Source organism: Belonocnema kinseyi, chromosome 1, assembly GCF_010883055.1.
Source record: "Belonocnema kinseyi isolate 2016_QV_RU_SX_M_011 chromosome 1, B_treatae_v1, whole genome shotgun sequence".
NCBI classification, from domain to species: Eukaryota; Metazoa; Arthropoda; class Insecta; order Hymenoptera; family Cynipidae; genus Belonocnema; species Belonocnema kinseyi.
Genome location: NC_046657.1, coordinates 124,111,117 through 124,117,158, shown reverse-complemented (window position 1 = coordinate 124,117,158; position 6,042 = coordinate 124,111,117). Strand labels below are relative to the sequence as shown.

Genomic DNA, 6,042 nt, shown 5'->3' with positions numbered 1-6,042 from the left:
TAGAGAGAGAGAGAGAGAGAGAGACATATACTGAACTATTTGGACAATTTAATTAGAAAGAGGAGTTCAATTGTGTAATTTTTAAAAAGAAGCGTTTAGTATTAAACAATTTTATTTTGAATTGAAGAATCACGCAATTTGAAGATTTTAGATTAAAATTTCGAAATTGGATCATTTCAAATTCAAAGGCATTGCTATTTTATTATTAGTAATTAAAAGCGTTCTCAACTAAATAATTAATAATTCAAAATGTTTTAATTTAAATAATTTAAAATACAAAGCAATTAAAATTTAACACTTTAAAATTGAAAAATAAATTGAATCTTTCAAAGTAAAAGCTTCTGAAATTCAAGAATTTTAAATTATGATCATATAAAAAACTTAGAATTAAAAAACGAATTGAATCATTCTAAAAAAACTTTAAAAAAATAGTAATTATACAAACAATCAAAATGGAAAAAAATCTTCTACGGAACGTTGAAACCTAAACGAATACGAACTTCATTAAAAACTGAAAAAATTTAGTCACCAACAATTGTGATATTAAAAGTTTTTTTTATACTCAAACCCTTCAAAACTTGTAAAAGTTTAAACTCTTAAATAAGCTAAAACTATAAAAATGCAGATAGTTTAATTTTTGTCTTTTTTTTATTTTAAAGTCAATTTTTGATTTTTTAATTTCAAATCGTTTAACTTTCAATACTCCCTTTGGAATCATTATTCATTCTTGCTATTTTTGCAATAAAATATTTTCCAATTCGAAATGGTTTATTTCTTTATATCTTCAACTAAAAAACAATCAATATAAAGATATTACATTGAAAATAAAAAATCTAAAACAAAATAATAAAAAATAAGATTGCTGTAATATGATCCCAATTTTTGAAAATGTACAATTTCAAGCTTTTCTATTCGAAATTCCTTTACATTTACATTTCGAATTATTAAATTCGAAATTAATTATCAAGTAGTTTAATATGAAACTTTTAAATATTTAATAGCTGAATTATTTTGAAATTTTAAATATATTAATTTGAAATTACAATATTGTAAAATTAAAAATTCAAAACCTCCAAAAATAAATCTAGAAATAAATTTTCAGAAAAAAAACTTTAGTTGCAAGGCCTCGAAGACTAAACTGTTTTAGAAGTGCACGTTAAAAACTGTCATTTTAAAGACGATAAATGTATTATTAAATCAGTAACATTCCATAAAGTATTATGTGACTTTCCAAACAGAATAGATTATTTTAAACACTATGAAAATGATATACTTTCTAATTGGAAAATTTAAAAACGCGCGAATTATGAAATAGGGAAAATCTCCTAATGTAATATTTCTCTCCAGGCTTTTTACCCGGTGCATTTTTGTCCCGTTTCCCAAGGGTAGATGGCCACCCTGGGCCACTTTGTCGATAGTAGTTTCGGAGATGTTCGCGTTTTAGTGAATTGGAGTAAAAAATATCGGCTTTGGGCTTTCGATCAGTTGCACTTGCCAAATTTACCAAGGATTCAATCGGTGCCTCGTTTTTCAACCTAGGTTCTATGGGGTTCATTATTGGGCCTATAAATACTAAAATGCCGGACTATATGCTTCTATACATAACACTATACCGACAGAGTCGGCCCTTTTCTTATGGCTCTTCGCCTATAATGACTCGTGCCTAACACTAAACAATATTAAAAATAAAATAAAAGCAATTCACCGAACTTCTATTATCGTCAAAACTGTCAACCAAAATTTCGAGGTTATGTTCGTCACCAGGGCCCCGATTCATTGGTCACAATTGCAAAACAAAGTAGCATCAGGTAGCACCTTAACTAACAATAATGACCACAAGTAATCTATTATCAAAACCAGACTAATTTACTTTCATACTATCTCATACATACTTAAACAAAAGTAATTGTTGCTAGAAATCAGCAAATCATAGCAAATTAGTTTTCTATTGATCGCAAACCAGGGAAACATTCTCCACTAAATCATGGTCCAATTTTACTGGATTATTTTTTTTAACTTACATTGAAGTACTCTATTAAATAAATTAATCAATTTGGTCAAATATAGAGATACGCAAACAAGCGTGAGAATTTATTTATAAATCTGACGTACAGGGACGTACCTTGACAGGTTTGTGAATCCAGCGCCAGCGTTACGAGAACAATTAACAAGAATAACTTATTCGCTTGTCTGTAATTTGTTCACTACAACATCCTTTTGCGAGACAAGTGTCAGCAATTATTATATTCAAGCTGATTAAATCGATCGACATTCTATAGTTGATCTCCAATTTCGTCACGCGATTTTGGCACTCACGAGTCTCGCTACAATCTCGACATTGCTCTTTTTTTCCTTTTTGAGTGCTTTTGAGGTTATAACCACTGTCCGGGATTCAGACCAGCCCCATGCCACTTTTCTGTAGGGCTGTGGAAAATATTTGTCTTGAGAGTAGACGGTGGCCGTGTGGCGGCGCCAGCTATACAGTTGGCCTAGAATTCAAATATTGCAAGGCGAAAGTATAAACAAAAATGTTTTTCAAATGAAAATAATTTCCTAATAGTTTTGGGTAAAATATAATAATTAAAAAATTTTTTATTACCCTCTGAATAAAAAATAATTTGCGAAAATCGTAAAATTCACTGCTTTTAGACGTAAATCCCAATGCATTTCTACTAACCACAACAAATCATTATTCATGCGCAATCAAATTAAACATATCATTATTTGCGTAATTTTTAAATATCCGAAAAGAAAATAGTCTAAATTTTATAACATTTTGTATTATATTATATAATATATAACATAATATTTATTAATTTAAATTCATTTTCGATTTTCAAATATTTTAATGGACAAATTATGTATTTTAATGAACACAATTTGCTTCCTTATTTATTAATATCATATGATATTTCAAGATCAAAAAATGAACCTTGTTAAAATGAACTGGAGGTGAACTTTTGATACAAATATTTCGGGTTTTCTTTATTTGACAATAACAATTTAGAGTTTAATGTTTTCCTTTTTCTCTATAGGTAAAAGTTGCAATTCTTATTTAATTCTAATGCTGAATTGCTTATTTTATTCCTTAAAAGATTTTCTGCAAATCTCATTGGTAGTTATTATTTTTTTAAAATTATTTATAAAAACCTACTGCTTACAAAAATAACGATTATATAATCCCTAAAGAAATTTACTTATCTAAAAACGTATCAATGAGATTTGCGAAGAATCCTTTCAGGAATAAAATAAGCCCTACAGCATTAGGATTGGATAATAGTTGCAACTTTTACCTAAAGTGAGAGAGAAAAACATTAAACTGTAAAAACTACTGTTAAATAAACAATGAAAATTGTAAAATATTTATTTTAGAAGTTCACCTCAAGTTCTTTTTAAAAAAACCCAGTTACAATTAACAATAAAATATTTTCCTCGATTTTATAAATCATTTTTAACAACGTTTATTTTTTTACCTTGAAATAACTTTAGTTCATGTTTATTTTAAAAGTAAGTATACTTAAAATTCCTTTTACCTCTTAAATCTTAGGCTAAATTTCATGAAAATAGTTATGACGAAAAAAAAACATTTTGAAATGAATTCATTAACATTAATTAAATTTTGTTGACTATGTGTAATTTTAGTTCAATTTTTAAAACTTGAAATTTTTTAAACTACCATTTTTTTTAATTCTGCAAAATAAAGAAAAATAAACAGGAATCTTCCAGAAAATAACTTTAAATTTTCCTAATAATCTAGAGAATACTGTTTGATTTTTTAAAAACCTTTCCAAATTCATAAAAACCTTCTTTTTTACAAAATTGTAAAAAATCTACATTTTTCTCCAAATTTTTATGATTAACAAATTAAACATTTTTTAAAAATGTTTTTAATATATCTGAACGTTCTAAATGTCTTTTAACACTTTTCCAATTTTTCTTAAAATATTTTAAAGACAAAAAAATTTGCCTTCAAGACTCCCAAATTATTTTTCGAAATTTTTTTGGAAATACTTTGAAATCGTTTAGAAAAATCATTTAACATATTTCTGGGAATCTAAAGAAAACATTGTTATTCTCTTGAAACCTTTCTTAATTTTAATCCAGCTTCCTGTTTCAATATCTTCAACAATCTACATTGAAAAAATGAAACTTTTAACAAGTTTAAAAATAACTTGGAATTGTTTGAATAGTTGAAAATATGTATCAGGCATAATAGAATTTTTTTTGTAATTTTGATTCAATTTTCGTTTAAAATCCCTTCTTAAAAATAAAGAAATCATTAAAAATGTTAACAGGAATCTTGGGACAATTTTAATGTTCTCCTAAAACCTTAAAAAATTCTTTAAAAATTCTGTTCTAAATCATTAAAAATATACATTGCGTTTTAAATCTTTCGGAATCTTCTCAGGATGTAAATTATTTTCGATTCTTTTCAAAACTACTGGAACTTTTACAAATAAAAAAAAAATGATTTCGAAAAAATTCTTTTAAATCTTTTGGGATTTTTTTTTCGACATATTTTAAAATCTTAAAAACTTAAAATTAACCTTTTAAAATAAAATCTGAATAATTTCGAATTTTCCTAAAGTCTTGTTGTCCATTAAGTAGCAAAATTAAAAAAATATATATAAAATTTAAAAAAGGTACTATAAAAATTTGAAAAATTCATAAAATTTCATCCACGATAAGCTTGATTCTATTTATTACATTAAAGTCATCCAAAACTGTAAAATAATTTATATCTTCATTAAATTATTCTTTAAGAGACATAATTTAAACATTTAAAATGAAAATATAGATTTATTAATCATTCTTTTCTGCAGATTCGATTAAAATAATTATGATCAAGAATTCAAAACCTAAATGCATTGATAGACGAGAATTTGTAAGTTATTTAAAAAACTTGGTTCCTGTGTTGCGATTTCTTATTTAGAATAAGATCCTTAATTCATGTTTAATTTAAAAAAAAATATAATGAAAATTCCCTTTTTGTCCTAAATCTTAAGCTATATTTCATGAAAAGAGTTATGCCGAAAAGCAATTTTGTAAATGAATTCATTAAAATTACTTAAATTCATTTACAATTTATAATTTGAGTTCATTTTTTAAAACTTGAAAATAGATTAAGATATCATTTTTTATTAACTATTAAATAATGCCCAATATTCACAATTCATATTAACAATTAAATAATATTTTTTAAAAGAGAAAAACTTTAACAGCAAAACGATATACCTATATACTATATATGTAACACCGTAGCCACAAACACTACAGTTTGATATCGTCCCTAAAAATAGCATGTGCCATTATTTAACAATATTTAGATCATTTGGCGGTTTGAAAAATTGAATTTTGTTACCTTTTCCTGCTCCCGATTACTTTTTGATCCCGATTTACAATCAAAACAAACGCACTTCTCGATTTTTGTTCAAAATTTCAACACTGCGGTTATTTGATCTAAAAGCAGTTTTTTCAGTTTTCTTTCGCTTATTAAATGGAAAATGTCGAAAAGAACACTTAAAACATTCAAAGATTATTTAACACTCTCAGTAAATTACTTTTAACGTGTTATTAAATGTATGCAAATTGCGTTTGCAACGATCATAGGCCAACTGCATAGCTGGCGCCGACACACGGCCACCGTCAACACATTGTGATTTAAACCGGGTTTGATTAATAATATCAGAGATGAGGTGGGAGATTGCTTATGCGGTGTATTTGATTGCGACCGACTTACCTCAGCGCGCCCTGTTTGCCTTAGCCTTCCGGGAACTAAAATTAAAGGTCCAAAAGCGCGCCCTGTCTGCCTTATTGTTATTTTTCGGGAACTAAAATGAAAGGTGGCTTACCTGCTACTCACTTGGTAAGACAGGGTACAATTTGTTAAAGTCGGTAGAGAAGATCCGAGTTGGTAACAATAATACATAATAAAATAAGAAATTAAGAAAAATGTATCAAATCTACTCCTTTAAAATTAATTATTTAACTAAGTTTTGGCTTTAATGATTTTCTCAACTAGAAAATGTTATCATAATAAAG

The 6,042-nt window shown here is 26.6% G+C and overlaps 1 protein-coding gene across 2 annotated transcripts in view; it reads right to left on the bottom strand.

Annotated features, from left to right (window-relative positions):
- The window catches only part of LOC117171330 (dual specificity mitogen-activated protein kinase kinase dSOR1), a 64,936-nt gene extending 62,526 nt beyond the window's left edge, over positions 1-2,410 (bottom strand). The window contains exon 1 of one of the 2 annotated variants that reach the window (XM_033358555.1): positions 2,113-2,410. The gene's annotated coding sequence lies outside the window, so the exon portion shown is untranslated. The remainder of the gene's footprint in view (positions 1-2,112) is intronic. The other variant, XM_033358544.1, reaches the window with a different exon arrangement.
- Positions 2,411-6,042: the final 3,632 nt, after the last annotated feature.